Source organism: Chlamydotis macqueenii, chromosome 1 (genome assembly GCF_036417535.1).
Source record: "Chlamydotis macqueenii isolate bChlMac1 chromosome 1, bChlMac1.mat, whole genome shotgun sequence".
In the NCBI taxonomy this organism is placed as follows: Eukaryota; Metazoa; Chordata; class Aves; order Otidiformes; family Otididae; genus Chlamydotis; species Chlamydotis macqueenii.
In genome coordinates this window covers 139,579,256-139,603,259 of record NC_141556.1, presented here as the reverse complement: position 1 = coordinate 139,603,259, position 24,004 = coordinate 139,579,256, and the positions used below count along the sequence as shown (strand labels likewise).

Sequence of the window (24,004 nt, the reverse complement as noted above, 5' to 3'; positions counted from 1 at the left end):
ATCTAGTCCAACCCCTCTGCCATGGGCAGGGATACCTTTCACTAGATCAGGCTGCTCAAAGCCCCATCCAAGCTGGCCTTGAACACTTCCACAGATGGGACATCCACAATTTCTCTGGACAACCTATTCCAGTGCCTTACTATTCTCATCATAAAAAAAAATTCTTCCTAATGTCCCCTCAAAATCTACTCTTTCAGTTTAAAACCATTGCCTCTTGTCCTGTCACTACAGGCCCTGGTAAAATGATTCTCTCCACATTTCTTATAAGCCCTCTTTATATATTGAAAGGTTGCAGTAAGGTCTCTCCAGAGCCTTCTCCTGTCTAGGCTGAACAAACTCAACTCTTAATTTTTCTCTACAGGTAAGGTTCCAGCCTTCTGATCATCTTCATGGCCCTCCTCTGGACCCTCTGAGCAGGTTCATGTCTTTCTTTTGCTGAGGACCCCAGAGTTGGATGCAGTACTCCAGGTGGGGTCTCATGAGAGCAGAGTAGAGGGGGAGAACCACCACAACCTGCTGGACATGCTTGTTTTCACACCGCCCAGGATTCAATCGGCTTTCTGGGCTACAAGTGTACATTCCTGGCTCATAATCAATTTTTCGTCCACCAGTACCCCCAAGTCCTTCTCGGCAGGGCTGCTCTCAATTCCTTCATCCCCCAGCCTGTTGCTCTGGCAGTTGCTCTGACCCAGGTGCAAGGCTTTGCACTTGGCCTTGTTGAACTTCATGAGGTTCTCATGGACCCACTTCTCCAGCCTGTCAAGATCCCCCTGGATGGCATCCCTTCCCTCAAGTGAATCAATTTCACCACTCATCTTGGTGTCATCGACAAACTTGCTGAGGGTGTACTCATTCCCACTGTCTATGTAATTGATTAAGATATTTAACAGTAATGTCCCAGTATGGACTCTTGAGAGGCACCACTCATTACTGGTTTCCATCAGTAACCAATGTAGCCCATGGTGTCATAAATTTCATTACAATCTTTATAAAAAAGATTGCATTATAAGGCTGTCTCCTGTTCTAGAAACTGGATTTGATAATCCCAGGGATCATCTTCTATCAATCGTTTCTAAAAGCAACTTAAACTGCAGTGTGCAGTTTAAAATTAAGTCATGGGGATGCCAGGAGGACACAAGATTCTGCTGTTACATGGAGTTATTCCTTTTATATAAATACTGAGGAAGATAGATGCTGAATGGCTAACGTGAAGGTAAAAGGATATTTAGTGAAAGACACAGATGGTCTTCCCTTGTCATACTACTGAGTTGTCCAAACAAAACAAACACAACATATTGCAGTCTTGTGGCTAATAATGAAGATGCAGTGTGTTTTGAACCTTGACAGGATGAGGACAACTGTTCACATGCAATTCATTTACACTGGAACCTTATGTTCAAAAGCTTTACTGTTTTTCTTACAGAAAAACAACACCGAGTTTTTTTTAACTCTTTTTTTTTTTTTTGAGTTAAAAGTACCCTGAAGAAACTGGTGTAACATTACTTGTTGTTCAGTACAGTAGATTTAATTGTATGAGTCACAGCAATAAAACATTTTCAGTTTCAAGTACTGCAGAGAACAGTAAAATTTGCACTCCAGTTCTTTGAGCTGACCATGACTCAACTTTAAAAAACATCTCTAATCAATCAAATGAGCTGCCTATGCAAAATGCAGTGATTATTTTCTGTTTCGCTTTCACTTGCCTACTCACAATGTTATGTTTCAGTGAGCTCCCGTTAGCCATCCAGTCTGCATAATGTTGAAATTGCAAAAATTCAACAGTTCTTTGTTATTGTTGTACAATGCTTTATGTAATGGAATGTTCAAATTCATTTTCTGCAAAACCAATTGTATTTATGGAATTGTTACTTAGACAAGAACAGTTTACACTTCTTAAAGATTTAAGGCCATCGTGACTCATACTTTTATTTTCCAATGGACCTCACCGCTGAAATTGTACTTTAGCAAAAAAAAAAAAAAAAAAAATCACTAAAAAATTGCTAAACTATCTTCCACAAACTTTTAGCAAAGCTAATTATTTCAGGTAAAAGTGTTAAAATTACTCAATTACATTGACACCTGCAAGTAAATTTAATGACTTGGGAAGTTTTGGTGTTTATTTCATATTTGAACAGTATTTGCAAATACTTCATATTTCCATTTCTCACTTGAGTTCTTCAGAAAGCCACATATTGGTGGAGATCATTACAATTTACCTACATTTAAGTATTTTAGGTCTGTCATACTGAAACATACAACTAAATATTGCAATAAAAACTGAATGGATACATTCCTTCAAATTCAAATGGAGGTAAGGAATCTTTTATACTAATTAAAGAATCTGAATATTTTGATTCCAGTATTCACAGAACATCTAATACTGTGCATCTCTATCTTTAATAGCAAACATACCTCAGTGATATCCCTTTTATCCCTTTGCTAAGGTCAGATTTACCAATAACATCTCTAACATCTCAGAGCAAAGCAGCTGATGCAACTTTATTTTTTCTAGATCAATTGAGCTACAGTTAACTACATTGGATTTAGGATTTCAGAATGCTCTCCCTGGACACTAATTTATAGATGCATAGAAAGTTGTAAAACATCCTGTACCCACACCTAGACCAACTTTGGTTAAACCCTGATTAAAATCCCAGACAGTATATGATCAACTCAATTTATACTACATTAATTTCTTGAAGAAGATGCAGTTTCCAAATTGGAAACCTACTGAAATGCTGCGTATCAGTCTCAATTAATTAATACGACCAGACCATCAGTTCTGGGATGTTCAGCAGATAACTTCATTAGTTGTTCCTGCTTATCAATTATGTTTCAGTATGGAAAACACACCTGCTCTCTTTATAAAAGGAAGAACTTAAAATGGAGTTCTTTCTTTCTTTCTGTTTCAAAATTAAGAGAATTGGTGGGAAGAGTGTATACTATAGACAATGTCAGCACAGCTTCTTTATCATACTACAGGTCTTAAGAGTTTACTTTACTGCAGGATTCCATGGTAAAAGTCTGTAAATACCTCACCAAGAGAGAAAAAATGTGGGGAGTATTTTTTTTTTTCCATCTGAGAGTGTAAGTGAGAGCCTAAAAAGGAAACTAGAAATAAGAGTTGAAGGCACTGCTTAACCAGAGGTTGGACTGCTCAGCTGAGTGCACTACCATTTACAGCCATAAACCTTGACAAGAGGAGTCAAAACAAAGATTCTGATCAACAATACTGAATCCTGAGAGCTGAAAAGTAGGCTGAGGAGAGCTGACAGCTCTAAGAATGAGAGTTATACTGTGCCCCGATTTTCCTCAGAGAATTAAGAGCTGATCCATTTCCTAAAACTCTCAAGATGAGAGCTGGAATGATTTATTCCTGCCTTCTAATATGAAGGTTTTATTATTCTTTGACATTTGTTATCATAAATGATACAAGACAGAAAGCTTGATCAGAGTCTGAGAACATGATCAGGAATCTGACAGTATGTGGCTACATCAAAGAAACTACACAGCACCCCACGGACTACCACAGGGCTCCATCTGCACACTCTGCTGTCATGTTGGGATTTTAGAACAAAATCTCACCGTTTAAACTAGCTTACACCTCCAATGCAAGATCAAAATCTAAGGACAAGGCATGGGCCATTTGTTTGCTTTCATTTTTATTACTATATTGTGCATTGCCAGCTTTTTGCATACTCTAAACATAAGGTGCAATTTTCTCTTCTTGAGAAGGATCATTGGTTTATGTTGAAGAATTTTAGCTGAAGTTCTGGATAAGAATGATAGCAAGAAAAAAGTGAAAGTGATAAAGGTGTGGGGATTTCTTTCTGTATTTCTTTTAAATATAAGAGTACAATATAGCAAAAGTCATAGTTACAATCTGCCCGAGCTACCATACCTAGTTATTTTATTGAATCAACACTGATAATCATACACACCACTCTCAGAGTTGTTCTGTTCATCCAAATCAATCCCTACTGTCTGCTGCAAATACGTCTTCAAAGTTAGCTTGGCTTGGGTTGTACATTTTCCTGAAAGCCTTCAGATCCATTTCAATCTGTCTCTTGAAAAACTTATCATAAGAATACAATCTTTTTCCAGACAAAATAACAAATTTCTTAACATATATTGTCATATTTCTGTTGTGTATTTTTGGAGTACCTTGGATTGGCAGTTGAACATATATGTTTGTGGCTGCACATACTTGAGGAAATTTGCAAGTAGGGAAGCTGAAATAAATTTGACACAGATTTAAAACTTTGTTTTCTACTCTCCTGCATTTTTTTATGTATAGTCTAATTATCACTTCACATCAACAAGGACATTTTCAAAAGGCACAGCTGGCTTCTGATGTTAAAAGAAGGACATCAATAGACTCTATCTCACTTTTCTGGTTTTTTTTTTTGTTTGCTTCCCTTTCTTCTCCTTCTCCCTGACTCTCCCTCTGTGTGTTATGAAGAAGAACAAACAAAATGCTGAGAAAACACCAAAAACTAAAAAGACACCATCCCTTAATTTCCCCTTCAGACTCCTCTCCCCAGCTTCTGTGCTTTATCTCAGTGTCCTGTGATAGATCTTCAGCTAAGACTTTCTCGCTCCTCTTGGAACGTGGCTGTGGCTAATTCTAGTGCAAGACAATGTAAAGCTACCACACATTGCTAGTTCTAAAGAAAGTAAGTTATTATTTTGACTTTGGCTTCAGCTTTGTATTCTTTATATCAGCGTTGTATTCTTCATAACAGTTACTTGCCTTTTTCCTGAAAAAATATCATGACTTCTCTGAGGAGAGTGAGTAATTGAATCTTATGTATGGTATTCATGCATATGTGTACTATTCACTATAGTAACCAATAAGAGTTCAGCTATGATCATGATCAGCATGGACACTAAACTATTAAACAGGCTCCTGTTAATAAAGTGGTTTTTATTCAATTACATTTAAATTGCTACAAATTGGAATAAACGTGGTTCAGTGATGCAAAAATCACAGGAGTTTTCAAAGCTGTTATTTTCTTTGCCTGATTTTTACACTTCACATAATGGTACCCTCAGATCTCATAACTAACCTGTCATACTTTGAATTATTGCTTATTCACAACTTTATTATCACATCAGATATATTGCTATTCCTTCTCCTTGAATTTAGGGCACAACGATAACACTAAATTGAAACGTCATTGTACTGCAGCTAGTGCAACGATTATAGAAAAAGGCACATCTGCTTCAAAGTTCATAGATCATACAAAGCGAGAAGGAAGAACTATGCATCAGATAAACTCTTCTGGTCATTTGTACATGTCTTTCCCTTCTCATTAATCACTGTATCAGGCACAGTATGAAAGAATGGTAACTAGATTAATCTAAAGTCTTGTATAAATAGGATATATTCTTTGCATAGATTTCTAAACTTGTCACATATTTCATATTCATATAATTTATATATATATGTGTATATGTACATGTATACATATATCTATGTGGGTATCTGTGTGTACACTATATATTGAAGTATATTATCTCATATTTTACTAATAAAATTAGAGGAAAACATAGGTCTTTATGGTAACAACATGAAACAGCAACCAACAGCCCCATAAGAACTTTGGAACCCAATCTTTTTTTGCAAACTGAAGACTGTCAGCAATATCTGGTACAGTGTGGCCTGGACACCTCAAACCTTACAGAGTAGCACTGTCACAACAGCCAAGTTTAATCCCATGTCTTTCAGCTACAAACTGATTAGTACCAGTCAATACTTACAGAACAGAAAAATAATACAAATTCATGCTTATGAATACATACATACTTCAAACACACTTAAGAACACCAGCAACAGAGATTATCCTTCTTTCTTTTATACATTTTTACAGAAAAGAACATTTTTTCTGGACATACATTTAGTACTTACCACTGCGTCGTATTTTTGAGAAGGCTTCAGAATTCCCCCATAGGAGGCAGCATGATGTCATTTTAATTTCAGCAGAAGTTTTTCCTGTTAGGAAGAAATACATAGGGCTCTTTAATAAATGAAGAAGAAAGATGCATGTTTATGAGTCAGAAATGGTGAACAAAAAGTTACTTATTAAATCACTTGTAATGCTGTTTTTCAATATTAGAAAAATTATAATATTGATATCCAGAGAATAAATACATTGACCATAGTGTATTGACTTCTGTCATGAAAATTATTAGCAATACTTTTTCTTTGTAGATTGATCACTGCTACAAAAATAGAATTATTCTTAAACCTACATATCAAAAAGTATGCATTCTTGGGAAAAAAGCTCAGGCAAATACTTCTCAACAAAAAGAAGGAAAAAATATTGCTCAAAAAAACCCTGGGTTTCAAATACTTCTCTGAATATATATCATACATACGGAAATACAAAATATAAAAATTCAAATATATTAAATACATATATTCAAAAATTTTAAAGACATTTGACTATTACTTATTCTTTCCTATGGGTAATTCAAAAACAATCGCTTATACTTCAAATGACATTTCAGTGGACAGACTGTTTACCAACAGTTTATCAATTTTCAATAGACTATTCAGACAGACTAAATATTAATATTTACTAAAAGTCTCTTCTGTCAGGACTATCTTGAGATACTGCAAACCTTAACAGTGTTAAGAAAGTTATTTCAAGCAATTTGCATAGGTTCCAAGATTGTATTAGCTGAAATACTTCTCTTCCCTCAAAGGACAGCAGAGTTGATTTTAAGGCATTTATAGCTGCACACATTTTGCAGGGGAGTCAAACAATCATAGAATGATTTGAGTTTGAAGGGACCTTAAAGATCACCTACTTTCAATCCCCCTGCCATAGGCACGGACACCTTCCACTACACCAGGTCACTCAAAGCCCCACCCAACCTGGCTTTGAACACTTTCAAGGATGAGGCATCAACAACTTCTCTGGGCAACTAGTTCCAGCACCTCACCACCTTCACAGTAAAGAATTTCTTCCTTATATCTTATCTAAATCTACTCTGTTTCAGTGTAAAACCATTACCCTCTGTCCTATCACTACGTGCCCTTCTCAAAAGTCCCTCTCTACCTTTCCTGTAGGCTCCTTCTAGGTACTGGAAGGCCACTATGAGAAATCCCAGAAGCCTTCTTTTCTCCAGGCTGAACTACCCCAACTCTCAGCCCTTCTTCACAGCAGAGGTGCTGTAGCCCTCTGATCATTTTCGTGATCCTCCTCTGGACTGGCTCACACAATGCATTTGGCCACAGTATAGTGCCTATTAACACTGTAGAAACACTTCTGCAATAAGCTGACAAACATGTTTCACAAACTCATATGGCTTTCAAGGTCCATCTGCATGTTATTCATCGGCAGGAACAGACATAACTTCCAGATAACTGATAAAGTATGGACTACCATCACAAACAATGCACATGCCTACAAACACATTCTCCTGAAGTATGTGTATAAGAAACAAATCAGTTTTTAGTAATAAAGATCCTAAGGATCATCACATTGAGTTTACATCTTGTTTTTCTGAAAATTTTCTCCTACCATTTTTAAAAAAAAAAAAAAAAGATTTTAGACTTCACTTTTGACTAAAATTAATGGTGTAAATGAAATCAGGCTTTAACACTTGCTACTGGGAGATTCTGCGAAACCACACTGAACGCTGTTTCTCCTGAAAGTTTTGACTCACTACAGCCACACCACTCCCTAAAACAGTTGCAAACATAGGCCTCAATTCTGTGTAAAGATGGTAATTATCTTTATAAATTAGAAATAAACACCAGCGGATGACTACCTCAATATACATCTGAAAAGGAGAAATTCAGAAATAAGGAAGCAAAGCAAAATTCCTTATGAATAAGGGAAGTGTGAAACACTCTAGCTAAACTGTGAAAGTGTCCATCTGGACACTTGCTGCAAGGGAAGCCTGGCAACACTGCAGCTTTTCATACACACCCATTGAGGAATCAGATGGTGAAGTTTAGGATTATCTTTATTCCAAGCTATGGAAATGTCTTAAATCTCTCCACATGACAGTGGCACTTTTACTGGAGATTTCACTGCTCAAGTAGACTTTGACAGTCATTCCAATTTTCCAACAGTAGTAGGTGATATAAGAAATAAGGAAGGATTTAAGGAATGGCTGGACAGTGAAAATCCACAAAGGCTAATACAGCTTCCCTTCTCAGTTACTTTAAACTTGCATTTCTTTATTTTGGCAGCCTTTTTAGCTTAATTTCTGCTACAGGCAGAGAACAGAACTCACCTCAGCTTTAGTGGTAAACACAGGGATTGTATTTACTGTCTCTCCATAGCACCAAAACAGTCTCCAGCTTTAAAGTGTAGAAATGGATGAAGAAAGTGCTATTTGTGAACTAAGTTTTCCAAGTTTATCTTTGTACCTGTTTATCTTTTTCACCTTCAATTTGTCTTAGAGATCTTCTAATTGTCCTTGCCAGACTGATTTTAATTGTGGATTACTAGATTATAGTTTAGACTTTACATATTCTAGTAAGCCACACTGTTCTCTCTTGTCCATTTGCAGATCATGTTTAGACTTTATCTCTGTAACAGGCAATTGCTCTCAAAAAAACAACTGCAAATACTGCACTTCCTTTGCATCAGGAAGAATGGACACACACGTTAAAAGACTAGTAGTCAAATTCTATGACAAAACACAGATGTTGTATAGATACATATTTTTTTAAGTGTAATTTTATCTCCATATTTGTGTCAACTGATTTCCTCATAATTATAAATTTTTAATACAAATATTAAGAGAATTTGGCAGTCATTCTAAGCACATTTTCCTGAAGTTTGAAACGTTTTTTTTCATCAGTCCACAGACTCATAGGTAACTTAAATCTGACAGTGCTACAATGACCCTTCTTCTAATGTTACTCTGTTTAAGCTTACTTAATTGTCTTATTTCTCAGAATTATCAAAAGTCTCTGATTTTATAAGCGATACAACAACAAGAAACTAAGACTGATGTTCTGTCATTATATTTACAGAGTTATCTTAGTCTTCACCTGAGAAATAAATCTTTGTCTCTCTGACAGCTCTTGGCAATACCTAGATAGAGGCTAAAAATATTTTTTTATTTTTTGATGCTCAATTTTATTAATCATAATGACTGGACTATTCTAATTAGCTTCATTTTGAGCAGACAGGTTCATTAAGTCTTTCTGAGAAAACATACCACTTTAAATGCAATCTTAGGATCTTTAAATACAACTTTACATCTGTATCTTTTACACTGTTTACATACTTTTCCCCACTGATTCAGTTTCATATCAAGTTCTTTCTTTTTAACATCTTAATAATAAGCTCTCTCCACTGTTAAATTCAGGAATTTCATACCTAGCGACACATTCTGAAACAATTAAATATTCAAATTTTTTGAACTATAAATACAAAAACACTGACTAAGCAATGGGTAAATGCATCTGGGTAGTTCTGCGATGTTCTCTCAGCATCAACAGACTAGCAGTCAGAATATCAGATAAGAAATGATGCTATTTCAACCATTTATTTCCTGGACAGTTTGAGAGGAAGAAGGTGTTCACAAGAAGAAACCCAGCTACAGGTAGATCTCACAGCAGGAAATGGACACAGACCAGCTAGACGAGTATCAGAGACAGGCAAATGAAATAAACTTCTCCCTTAATTTAGGTATTTGAAAGCTAAATAACTAAATCTGACCTCAGGCTTCCTCTGCATTTGCTGGGAAAAAACAGACATCCCAAATGGTAGAAGGCTTATTTATCTCCATGAGTCAAAGAGTGTGGGCTTTATGGTAAGAAAACAACCAACCCACTCTTCACATATGTGAACTGAGCTTACAGATATCTAAGAAATGAGTGGTGGCATCTTATTTTCTTTACTTAAGCCAAATGTAATTAAGTATCAAATAATGCAAAGGCAGTGAAAAGTAACTTCTCTGTTGCTAAATGTGCATTAAGTCGCTCTTTGCCTAGAGAGAGGAAATTCACCAACAAGGAAAAAACTCCCATTTTGGGGACCCATTTTTCAACTTTAATCAAAAGCAGCACACCAGAAGGAGTCATAAAGCCTCTCACCCATGTACTCCCTCTAAATGAATGTATTCCAACTTGTATTCCTTGTCTTCAGGCAGATCAGAAATATAGGGTGGAACCTGTGCTGCTTCTTTCTCCCTCTGACAGTGCTACTGTTCCCTCATGATTCTCTGCTCATCTTTTTCTGCTTTAAATAGCTAAACCTATGAACCTACATGTGCCTCTGGTCTTGATTCCTGCCTGTCCTGTAAGGATCCTCTTGTAGTAGTACACTCAGAGAAAGCAGGAGAAATAGACTGACATTCTTCTGAAGTCAGAGGTGAGGGACTGTATCCTCAACCACAAGGAACTAGAATATCTCATAGAATAGGTGGCTTAAGAGAGAAAATGCAAGAAAAAGAATGAATAGGAACGTCTGTATGAATCTGTGGCAAGGTCTACAAGGTCAAGGAAAACCCTAGCAGAGACCAGAGATGAGCCGAGAGAGCAGGCAGAACAGCCTAACACAAACAACAACCAGAGACTGCTTTTCAGAGAAAATGAGCTGCTACCAAGCATACAACTGCAGCAGCAGCAGAACAATAACCCAGAAAAGGAAAGGCTAAGGCCATCTCCACAGGATGCAGATCGGGGAGAAGGAACCTGTTTGTAAGGCATGGTGGCAGCTAGGAACAAGGGACGAGAATTTCAGAGGTCTCTATTTTTTTGAAAAAGTACTAACATTTCTTGAAAAATCTTATTGTCTTCAGAAATATTTAGATATGAATCTTTGCTAATAAGACTGGCAAAGTACAGATTCATTTCTCATGTGGGCTACATCAGAATCACCGTGAACTACCTAAGAAAACAAAGATATCATGTGTGATACAGCAGATAAGATAGATTAAAAACTTCTCATCAGAAGAATGATGATGGTAAATATTTGAATAGCACAAAATACATATTTCATTAGAAAACTTTAAGATTTTTGCAACACCAACAAATGGAAATCTAAAGGATGACAATACCAGTACAACGAGTTACAAAAAAAACTTAATATTTAATACTATAGGTCAAAAATCTGAAAAGCTCTAAAAAAAAAAAAAAAACCAACAAAACCAAACACATATGCTAAAGGAAAAAAAAAAGGCAAAAAACTAAAAAAGAAACAAACAACAAAACACAACAAGCAAGCTGGAAACAAAGATGTTAGATTCAATTTGAATCAAAACAAAACAAAACAAAAGAAATCTTCTGAAGAATTTCCAAAGTGCCATGAGAAGTCAGGAAGAATTAAACTCATGAAGTCTGAGCCCAAAACAACACCACACACAAGAGAAATGCTGATCATGCAGAAGAGAGTGAATTGCCGTGTTAAGAAATTCTGAATGGTAAATGGAATGATAAATCCCCTTAGGGGAACTCCAGGCCAGAAAGTAGCCATGTCAAGAAAGGATGTTGAATAAGACATAGTAAAAATGAAAGACATAAGAAAGGCTAAGTCTAAGGTCAAAGAGAAGGGGAGAGAGTGCCAGTTCTGTGTCAAAAGAAAAGGTTGATTCTCAAGACAGGGATAACAGAAAGGCCAAGCCTGAGATTAAGGAGGAGGAGGAAAAGGAGGACAAAATATAGCTAAAGGATAAAGATGGCAGAAAGGGGAAGGGAAAAGACCAATCCAAAGAAAAGAAAGGAAAAAAAAAAAAGATTAAGGACAAACCCGAAGTTAAAGGAACAGAATCCAAAGAGAGCTTCAAGACCATGCTGAGAAATACTGAAATTAAAGATCAGTTGGAACAGCAAGAGCTCCACATAATAACCCTCAAGCTTGTCAAGGTACAGCTTTCAGACACTGTAGATAGGGAATCAGATGAATAGAAGACAGAAAAATCCACCCAGTGGCACGAAGTTCAGATCATCTATTCAGTCCTCACTTCAAGTATATAGTTAAGTCTCCTTGGGCCTTTAATACTATTTCTGTGTTTCTGAAACTAACAGCAAGAAATGTAACAAAAGGCACTTAAACAACTATTACAGCAAGGCTCTCACTATGCTCAAGGTAATGTTGAGTACATGTGTCACTTCCAAGCTATTACTTGTAAAGCAATTACCCTTGATGAAATCATATACGCCTCTGGGCACGAGCAAGCTCTGATAAACATACCTACCTTTCTGTCATATGATTTTTTTAAGAGACTAAGTAATTCAGGAATAAATTATCTTAAAATCTTCATAGCCAGAAAGACTAGAATGACTGAAAATTCATTCAGTGAAAATTCATACATGGGAATCCTCTCATAAGTGAAAAAGTTTTTATCCTTACACAAATAACTTGCCAAATACTATCATTGTTGGTTAATGCACAGTCAAAATATAAGTTACTGAGTTCTTTTACATACACCCTCCCCCAAAAATGCACTATAAGAAATTGCGATCCCAGCCATCACACCAAAATTTACCTGCACTTCACATCTTCGCCTATCCAGCTGCGAAGATTTCCATTCCTATACTATTTAAACATCTTTCAGATCAACAGGACATGCACAGGAAGGCTATTCCAGTGTAGTGTCAATATAACTGAGAAGTTGCCAGGGATACAATGCAGTGGGACCCGACTGACAGCAACATGCCAGAAGTTCTGAGACATCCTTCTCTTGATTCATAGAATCATAGAACAGTTGGGGTTGAAAGGGGCCTTTAAAGGTTATTGAGTCGAACCACCCTGCAAGGATGTTGTGGTTTAGCCCCAGTCACCACACAGTTTCTCACTCAGCTTCCCCCTCCCCAAGCAGGATAGGGGAGAGAATTGGGAAGAAATGAAAACTCATGGGTTGAGATGAAGATAGTTTACTAGATGTCCTGGTTCTGGCTAGGATAGAGTTAATATTCACCTGAGCTGGGAGGAGAACTGGAGCTGGTGGCCCCTATGGCTGGGGCACCCAGCTGGGATAATTAACTAATTAGCTAACAGCTGGGGTTAATTTACCCAAATTAGCCAAAGGGCTATTCCATCCCATCTGACATCATGCTCAGTATATAAGTGAGGAGGGTGCTGATGGGAGTCTCCTGCTACTTAGAAGAAACTGGGTGTGGAGGTTTGTTGTAACTCATTATACTGTATTTGTATTCTACCATTGTTTTGTTTTCTTCTGTTATTGCTGTTAAATTTACTTTTTGTTCAATTTCAACCCATATGGGGTTGTTTTCTGGTTTTTTTTTTGTTTGTTTTTTGTTGTTGTTGTTTACGAATTCTCTCTTCTGTCCCACTGGAGGGTTGCAGGAGAGGGTGAGAGAGAGACTGTGTAGTCTGGTCCCAATTGGGGCTGAACTACGACACTAGAATAACAAAGGAAAATGACAATAATAACAAAATGTAAGCATACTAAAAGATACAAAATTAAAAATGCATGGTTTCTCACCATCCGATGTCCCAATGACTGATACAGCCTGTCTTGAGCAGCGATCATGGAAACGAAACCGAGAAAGAAGCAAAAGCGATTCAGCAAGGTAGAGAGAGAGATGTCAGCGAGAGACAGGAGATGGAGATGCCCCCTCCCATTGGCAACCCTCACTTATGTACTGAGCATGACATTTATGGCATAGAATACTCTCTTTGGCCAGTTCAGGTCAATTATTCTGTCTGTCTTTCTCCCAGCTTCCTCCATCTGCACGTGAGTGAGACTTGGAAAGCAGGACAGTGTCCTTGGTCTCATTAGCAACAACTCTTATTATCAGTGTTTTTATTAACATTCTTCACATACAAAATCCAAAACACACTGGCTACTGAGAGGAAAATTAACTCCTTCCCTGCCAAAGCTAGGACAAAGGAGCAAGGATATCTCCAACTAGATCAGATCGCTCAGAGCCCCATCCAACCTGGCCTTGAACATTTCTGGGGATGAAGCATCCACCACCTCACTGGGCAACCTGTTTCAGTGTTCCACCATCCTCAGTGTAAACATTTTTTTTCCTACTGTCCATTCTGAATCTACCTCCCTCTATTTTAAAACCATTACCCCTTGTCCTATCACAACAGGCCCTGCTGAAGAGTTTCTGAGCTCTTATCCATTTTCACCTTCATAGTGCTTCCCAGTTCTCTATAATGAAATTAAAATGTTAGTAAATCAAACCAGAGAATGTGCCCACCTGTATTGCATCTCCAAAACAAATATTTGCAGAAAACCTTGCAGCCTAGCATGTCCCCCATATCACTCACAGTGAGTGATATGTGCCTGTGCCTGCCCAGTTCCCTGGGGTTCCCCTTACCCTGCTCACAGCCCAGGACCCCACGTCATATGCTGGGGCTATAAGCTCCTGCCCCAGCAACGTTGCAGCAGGGCCAATCTTCAGCTCCCCACAGTCCTGCCCTGCCTTGTCCAGCCATGGGTTCCACTGAGCCAGGCCCACCCATGGGTCCATGTCCTGGCCCAGCCTTCGCCCACCCCTGTCCCCAAGGAGGTGCTCAATGCCTGGGCTGGGGCTGCCCCAAGCTGCCCTGCTCCTGGCTGAAGGTGGGATGGGCCCTGACTGCCAGGCCGTGCCCTGAACTACCATGGGGAGCCCCCAACGCTCCTGGACCCTGTGATGCCATGATACAACATTACCAAGTTCAGAACTGCAAATGAACTGTTCATACAGAAAAAAAAAAAAATCCAACTTTAACCAAATCCCTGATGAGAGACAAATGAGGAGAATATCCTTGTGGAGGCCATCATTCCACCCGGAACAGAATCACCAAAATCCACACCTCCTAAGCCCATGATACATTTTTCTACCGCCATCTTCATGGAAACTACGTGGATTAAAAGCAAACAAACACACAAACAAACAAAAACCCACACCAAACACTGCAGCAAAATAAAGTCACGCCATCAGTCAAGAATGGAAACAACTGATTACCACTGATTTTTTTTATAACATTCCTCTATTACTGAAACATTTCCTGTTTCTCCATCCATACTAACTAAAACCTGAAATAAACCTAGGCACTAAATCCCTTAACTCCAATGAGTACGCAAAATTACAGATTCCACAGAGATATGAACCTTATTATTGTCTCTATGTCTTTTCTCTGAAGAAGACCTAATTTTTTCTTATAACCTATCTTCACGGTTTTTTACATGACTGAGCTACCTACTTAGCACCTATACCTGCTACAGAGGTGCTGCCTATCAAATTGTCTAATTGATAGATAAATTATGTTGTGAAAGGAGTTCCATCTACATTTCCTTCAGAAGTAATGCTCAGAACATTTGTTGCTAGCAAGTGTTCAGTGTAAATTTTGCTGCTTTGGTTTCAGTCCCTTAGGCAACCGTCTTCTGTATCCAGAAACTTGTCATTTTTTCAAGTATATCTGTTGGCAAAATGAGTGATGTTAACTCTCTTTACAAACCTTGCTAAACTTTGAGATTATCTAACTGAAATTTTAACACAATAACTTCTCTTAGAATTGAGCAATGAAAAATGAAATAAAATAAGAATGGCTGTCATCCTAGTAGAAAGCATTATATAAAGAAGGAGCAATGAGGTTATCGATTCCATCTCTCAGCATTTTGCATTAAATCATCAGATGCAAATAAACGTCTCAAACTGCAACAAATATATAGAGGTGGTCATCACTGTACTATAGCCTCAGAACATTGAGGCATAATTCCCTTTCATTTACCTTGACATTTTATCTCCCTTGCTATCACTTGCCCCTTCTCCTTCCAAAAGGTATTGTATAATTTAATTCTTCTAAGTAGTTTTTAGCGGTGTAGAGATCATCACCACAAGTTAGAGGCATACATAGTCACATCTTATATAGACCTATGGACTACAACCAACACAATTTAAGGAGCAACAGAATGGAATGGAATGCAAGGACATTGCATATGTTTGTCCAGCCTCCTTCCTTATCTCAAAATGATTGGTGAAGTACAAACAATGTTAACACAAAAATAATTTGTGAGGGTGTTGGGCAGTAGAGAGCAACAAACCCAAAGTGCAACAATAATCTGATAGGATCATCTTAGCAGTCTTTAAAAACAGCCCGTGTAGCTAGAAGCATCCAGGTATTGATTAGACAGATTTCTCTAGACATTTTTTTCTTAATTGAGATCTTTAGGGAATGAAGCAACTAATCCTAGAATCCATTTCCAGGCACAGGAAGGACAAGGTAGTCATCAGGAGCAGTCAGCGTGGATTCACCCAGAGCAAGTCATGCTTGGTGAACTTGATAAACTATGACAAAACAATTGGCTTGGTAGATGACGGGAGAGCAGTGAATATTGTCCACCTGGACTTCAGTAAGGCTTTCCACACTGTTTTCCATAAGATCCTCATGGAGAAGCTGATGATGTCTGGGCTTGATGAGCAGACAAAGGTTTAGGGGGATCTTATTAAAGTTTATAAATACCTGAAGGGAGGGTACAAAGAGGACAGGGCCAGGGTCTTTTCAGTGATGCACAGTGACAGGACCAGAGGCAATGGGCACAAACTGAAACACAGGTTCCTGAACATCAGGAACCACTTTTTTACTGCAAGGGGAACCAAGCACGGGTACAGGTTGCTTTGAGAGGTTGTAGAGCCTCCCTCCTTGGAGATATTCAAATTCTGTCCGGACATAGTCCTGGGGAAACAGCTGTAGGTGTCCATGCTTGAGCACTGGGAATGGACAAGATAATCTCCAGAGGTCCCTTCCAATCTCCAGTCAGTCATTCTGTGCTTCTGTGATCTGTAAATGTATGTACCTTTTTCAAGAAAGACAGAATATGCCATCAAAATGGGAGTCTTGCCTGAGTCAAAGAAGCCAAATTCCTGTTGCAAAGGTTATAGCAGATGTTCAGTGTTTGGTTATGTCTTAATTCATGCCAGTGAATCGCTTCATCAATTACTCAGATCATTATTTCTCCTTATGGAGCAGTATCACTTGGTATTAGCAACTGAAGACCAGCTTGAACTATAATCTCCCACATCTTGAGTGAATATTTTTATGCAAAACTGAGCAAAAGCCTGATTCAAATCAAGCAGAACAGGGATTGCTAGTCCTGTATTTCCAGGGGTTTTTCTGTCCTCAAAAGAGACAAGGAAATAAATTTATTTTAACTCTTTCCCACTGGATTTAAATCATGATACAGAATCACGTGCCTACCAATGGAAAGTCACAGAGTCAGAACAAGGGGAAAGAAACAGCTCCATCCTATTCCAGCACTACAACGAACTCAATACATGAAACGAGATGTAGGCACCCTTACAGCTCTTTCAGCCTCCCTGCCAAGAAAAGCCCTTAAATCTTTATCTGGCGACCATAGCCTTGTGAGCGAACACATTTGAAACCCCCAAGACTGTGTTTCACATGAGTGTTATGAGAGTCCCTCTAAGTTTACAGCTTAATGGCTCTGTCTCTACCATCTTCTCCTAGGCCTCATTCCCACAGTTGTCTACAGTACAAGGCCTCCTAGTAAAATCCCAGTTCCTTTCCTTTTTATGTATATGCAGTTTCCTTCCAACAGATAACATAACTGAAAGTAGGAGTAAACATGAAGAGGGCAGTAAAAAGGACTACAGAGCAGTTCCAGATCATGGCTCAACCTGCCCATAGCCCAGTCTGCCCCAATTGTTCCAGATCCTACTCTAGCTTGCAATCTGAACACAGTCAGAATTTACTTTGGTAACAAAGAGCAAGAACAGAAAATTATGGAGAATTTAAATCTAAGGTTCCCATTTCTCTTCCCTCAAATTCAATGAGGAGAAAACAAGAGCAAGAACAGAAAATTATGGAGAATTTAAATCTAAGGTTCCCATTTCTCTTCCCTCAAATTCAATGAGGAGAAAAGTATTTTCCTGGAAATCTTTCTTCCTCTAATTAAATTCCATTCTGGCTTACCTGGGTTGTACTTGAAATTATCAGTTTTCCCTTCTCTCACTATCTGTTTTCAGGCAAGTTTTGGCAGTTTACCAAAATGACAGTATATAAAAAAGTAAATATTTTAAAATGTGTATCTTTTTTTACAGCCAAAATGTGACATAACAGCAACGATGGCAGCTGCTACCAGCATTATTATTATATTTGGAGTGCACGAGGAGACTAAAAGAGAAAGGATCCTGTCTTGACAAGAACCTCATGACCAGCCCCATTCCCTGATCTCAAGAAGCAAAGGAGGCAGGGACAGGGGGTGAGATGGATTTTTTGTGACAGAAAACCCAACTAGGTTCCCTCTACAACTGGGACTTGGCATTAGCAGTCCAACCTCCCTCGTCACTACCACATTGTTCTACTGTAAGCTGAACAATGTGAAGTCCTGTAGCTCAAGTGGCAATAGGCCTTGTTGAGTCTTGTAAGTTTGACTTGAAGGTGTTCTGCAGCAGGTGTGGTAAATACTGTACTTAGCATTGTATGGGTTTTAGTTTTCCATTCTTTTCCTATAATGTACAATATTATGTGAAGACCATACAAAAATCAACAGAAAAAGTTATAAAATTGAAAGAATGTTATTCATTTTTGCGCAGTTTTGAATTCAAAAGTTGAACTGAATTTACTAAAGCAATCTTAATTTGTTCCTCTTATGATTTGACATTATTAAATTACATGATTTTAAATTAAATTACATGGGTTTTTTAACTTAACATTCTGCATGCACAAGCTGGAAGAATCTGTTTTTCCTAAGCAACTGTAAATATGCTGCTTTTAAAATTGAGTGCTTTATATTTTTCTTCTGAATTATACCTGCAGACTAATATAACATGAATAACAAAGCATATCAGCATTCAAGTCATTATTGCCATTTGCTATAATCTTCTACAGTCCAAATTATTTTGATTCTTTCTCTCTCGCTTCATCTTCTTAACTTGCTGGATGTGCTAGAAGCGAATAAAAAAAAATTACCATATGCCTATGAACCTTCAGAACATATGCAATGGTGTAATAACTTTCCCTTCATCCATCTCCTGGTTTTGAATACTATCTTCACTTTTAAAACTAGTATCTCCCTATCTATACTTACACCCACTTAAGAATTCTTCCTGTAGCAAACTAATTCACAAGTTCCTTAAGCAAGCAATCATTGAGGCAAAAATTTAGTAGAGAACTCTACGTGCCTTCCTTGCATTTGATGACTTGAGGCTGTCTTCAAATCACTTATAACAGGTGAGAAGGTGGCCGTAAATCCTTTTGATAAGTCTGACATATTCAAAAGATATTTGTGTAATAAATTCATTTTGTGTGATGTTTCTACTAAGAATTAAGTCAAATGCAGAAAGTTAAGTTCATGAATTATAACTTAATCATTCATTATAGTTTTATTATGTTAAGTGAACCACATAGCAAATGTTAGATAAAGGTTAACAGTGACGACAGATTCCTAGAACACCCATAAGAGAAGCATGAGTCTCTGACATTGGATTATCTCAATACTCAGCTAATCAATCACTCCATGTACTAACTGAATCTATTAGCTATTAGATGTAGAATTCTCCAAAATTAGCACCAGACAGTGCAGAATAATTAATTGAACAAGCTAATAACAAACACAGTAATAACAAAAGCCCTTAAATTTTGCCAGGGCAGGATATCAGTATGTTTTATTTAAACTCCATTACATGAACTAAGTTGCCTAAAATGTTTCCAGTGTCTTGGACTATTTCCTGAAGATTCTAAAGCTTTCCAAAAGTCTAATAAATCCTCTCTCATCTCCCATCAGAGTGAGAAATGAAAAAAAAATTCTCCACTGTAGAACTATATATAAAGTAATTGTTCTGTATTTAGAACATTCTGTTTTCAGCTAGACCTTGCTTGTTCAAGGCTGTCAGTCATCTTTAGATCTCCTGCCTGCAATAGCAATTGGTTATATCATACACTGTTGATTACAGGTCATAACACAAACAAATTTATGATTGTCATGAGTCCAATATCTCCACTCTCTTTCCACTTATCTGGTTGAGAAGCCAATTGCTTTTCTCTGCCCTGCTGTTACTTGGAAGAATAGAGATATTCAGGAGTGAATGAGTTATGAATGAATATGTTAGCCTTTTAGTACTTTAGTTCCTAAAATCGAAGAAAGGCTACAGGTGCTTTCAGTAGAAACTAAGAGATTGATCCAGAGCCCTTTGAAGTCAATAAGAGTCCTCATGAGATCAGTAGACTGCAGAAGTCAGTACAAGTATCCATGTCTCATACTTGGCTGCAGCCTATTGGACACATAATTTTTGGAGGAAATTCTGACAGGACATAGGCAACTGTACTCAGTGGTAGCTGGTAATGGAAAATTATAAATCACACCTAAGAGCATGGCTGTGACAGCAATATCTATTCAATGATTCAAGTACAGCATTAAAGAGAAACATATTTTTGAAGTCTCTTTCACAAAAGCAAAACTGCTGCCACTTTGCAAACCACAAGACAAATTTCACCTCAAGAAACTATAAAAACTGATGATATACCCTGAGTTACATAAACAAAGCTAACTCTGACCAAACCGGTGTATCACATGCTACACCATAGTGCAGTGCAAATACAATAGCTCAGGTCCCAGAAGCTGAATGTCAGAGGACACCCAGCACCTGGAGGGTTGAATAACACTGCCAGGTCACTGTGCTGGTATGTGTACTAAGTCCAGCTCCCCAAGTAACTTGGAGTCATGCACTGCACAATGCTGCAAAATATGTGTAGAAGTACTACCGTCAGTACACATAGACTCCAGAAACATAGATGTGTGGTCAATATTAATATGGAGAATAATGATAAAGTGTAAGCTCACATCAGGCAGCTAAGTGGCTTGATTTTCAAAAGCTTTGAAAAACTAATACCTCAAAAGACCCCTCTGGTGTCAAGCCACTGCAGCAACAAAATCCTTGTCTTTCTTGAGCACTGCAAACTCCAAACGTTGTGTATGTTATTTTTCAAAAAGTAATTGCCTATTTGTAGAATTTTTTCTCACCATAGGTAACTATGCTAACAAAGATATTCTGCAAGCAAGTAATAATTTGAAGTTTTTACAAATACACGAGATCTTCCACTAATATCTAATCTATACTACAAACACATAAAAGCATTGAAGTTGGCAGTTCTTTTTCATTCTTTTTTTTTGTTAACCTCTCTAAGATGTAATTGAGACTCACAGATGGACAAGTGATAAATGCCTTTGTTGTAGTCATCAGCTGAATTTAGTTAATAATTCAATTATTAAATCCCCTCAGTAAGCAACAGGATATCACGTCAAAAGCTTCTTGTTCTTGTTGTTGTTTTAATAGATCTCTTACCTTTGCATTATCTTAGGGAAGGCCTTACATTTTTTTTACTAATATTCTCAGAAGTTGAAACTGAACTTGTGATATTGAGAAAATATCCTGTCTATAGAAAACACAGATCCTTTGAGATTAGATTCTTCTTATGTAAGCACTTCCAAACATGTAAACAGAAATTGTCGCTATCTGATTAACTACACACAAAGAAATGTTACTATTTCACTCAAAAATCTGACTGGAATGTATGCCCTCACAAAAAAAAAACCTCCCTAGCTGGTATTCAAGAGACAGATGTTCACAGTAAATGAAGCAGTACAAATCGTAATATTTTTAGAATTTGGAGCTTTCCTTTGTTTCTTTTTTTTTTTTTTAATTACTCATTAAAAAAAAAAAGCCATTCATAAAAGCCATTCAAGATTATCAAGTGGATACATACAATCTTTGGTTTGGCAATAAAAATGATAAAACACTTAAAAGAGCTGAAGAATATAAATACATACTATTTTTTATTAGAATTTGATAATTATTTATTTGAAAAATAATATTTAACATGAATTTCAACTAAAAAAAATCCAAACATGTCCCATTCTTTTCATTTGAGAATATTAACTGTTGCTGAATTGACAGACCTGTGCTGCAACAACCACTGTAGTAGCTATTCCCTTGATTGGTATGCTTCTGTAAAATTTTAAAATAGAATTGAAATATTTGTCATTAATTAGAGTTACATAACATGCTCAACCATTATTATAAATAATGGTGCTAGTCTTCTGCTTCCAAATTTTCATATTGCAATTAATTCATAATGGCAAAAAAAAAAAATTCGTGATTTAGAACATTTAGGGTTAACTAGAAATGGAAATTCCTGATTTTGTTGCTGCTTTTGGAAGTTTAAATTTCATATCTTGATATAAATTCATTTAGGTAAATAACTCATGTGGATATTTTCCTTCTGAAATACCTATGAAATTTCCAGTGACTGTATTGTGAACCTAGTCCTCTAATGTAAGTGTTCTACATTGCACTTCACCACCCTCAAAAAATGCAGCCTTCTCCACAGTTTTCTGCTTTGTGAGCAAAACTCACAAAGAAATAAGAGATGGTAGTCTGAGTCCTTAAACGTCAGTCACAATAAAACATATCCATTATAATTAGTTCCAATAGATTCTATGCCTACTATAATTTTTGTTCACCCGTTTTAAATTCAGAATAATTGAAAACCCTATGAAACACCTCCACACATTTTATCAAGAGTATGTCTCACATAGAATGTACTTGTAGATAACTGGCATATAAAATACTCTCTTTCATCCATAATGATCTACATCCATCATAACTGAGCAGCTTCTATTTTTCACATATAACTAAAACCACTGAATGACAGTGTTAGATGGAAGAATGAGGTTTCTTGACACCAATAACCCACAACAAACTCTGAAAAACCTTCTAGCATGCAAAAGTTCAAAAAGGAAAATAGTCTGATCATTCAGGCCTCTGATATGTGCAGTAATAACCTAAAATTAAGGCTAGAGCCTCGACTATTAACGGCATTCAAGCATAGCAGACATCCAACAATCCTGTACCTTCATAAGGAAAATATATTTGAAAATGACACAAATGGCCAAATGTCAAGAATTGTATTGCCATGAAAAGAGCAGTCCTTTATGTTAAAAGGAGACCTGCAGCTTTATATAACAGAAATAACGATAAAACACAACTGTAAGGGACCTTTGCTCCAGAAATAACACCAGTATTTCAGACAAGGCTTTAGAACAGGAAAGCCAACAGCATACAGTCTGTAGAACAATGTAAACTGACCAAGATCACATTTACATTTAATGATCAGGTTTCACCTGATCAAATTAATGTATTACTTATGAACACTAATCACAAGTGCTTAATCTCATTCTAAAGAAGACCTTAAAAAAGGTAAATTACATTGCAAAGATCTTATTTATTCTCAGAAATTGCAATAAGAGCCTAGAATAACCTGTTTGCACACAACTATCTACGATTTGAAAGCAGACCTCTGTGGTATGCAAGATGAACTGTTCCACAGGGGGCTCAAGCAAGGTGTTCCCTTAAAAACTTCAGAAAAAATCTTACCAAGTATCTGCATACACTTTTAATGACCCTACTAGACAGTTAATCTGGTCAGCATCTGATAGTATCTAGACTGAAAGAAGAGTAACAAATGTTAAGCTTAGTTATATTTTTTTCTTAGTTGCAACCAAAACCCACTGCATTTCCAAGAGATTCAGAACTATGGTACTGGTTTTCAGTAGCATCTGAGCTAAACTAGTGGTACAAAAGCCTGATTTAGGAAACCAAGGACACTGGCAGACAGATAGAGCTCTCACTGATCTGACAGTGACATCTTTGAGAGAGAGAGGCTCATTCACAAGGAGGGAAATCACGGAAATCCAAAGGCTGTTGGTGTCTCATACTAAAATAATCTTTACTGAACCAGGTGTACAAAAAAAAAAAAAATCACTGTAAAATTTTTGTCATACAGCTCAGTGCATGTCAGAATGAATTTATTATCTAAAATATGTGGACCTAAAAATAAAATACATTCCTTCCTAGCTCTCCCAGTTTGTGTAATATATTCAACAGGTGTTTGATACACGTTTTTAAACACAGCCTTACCCACATACAGTTCACAGTGGGAAACAGTGCAGCAGCCCTGCAAGCCTCTTTTATCCACAGCTAATGAATGAGACATATGGTAAAATAAAGGAGGTTCTTCTGTTGGGTTTTCTGGGGGTTGGGCTTTTT

General features: G+C 37.2%; 1 protein-coding gene across 1 annotated transcript in view; it reads right to left on the bottom strand.

Annotated features, from left to right (window-relative positions):
* The window catches only part of NLGN4X (neuroligin 4 X-linked), a 186,402-nt gene that overhangs the window by 146,770 nt on the left and 15,628 nt on the right, over window positions 1-24,004 (bottom strand). Inside the window, exon 2 of the mRNA XM_086768294.1 lies at window positions 5,912-5,995. The gene's annotated coding sequence lies outside the window, so the exon portion shown is untranslated. The remainder of the gene's footprint in view (window positions 1-5,911; window positions 5,996-24,004) is intronic.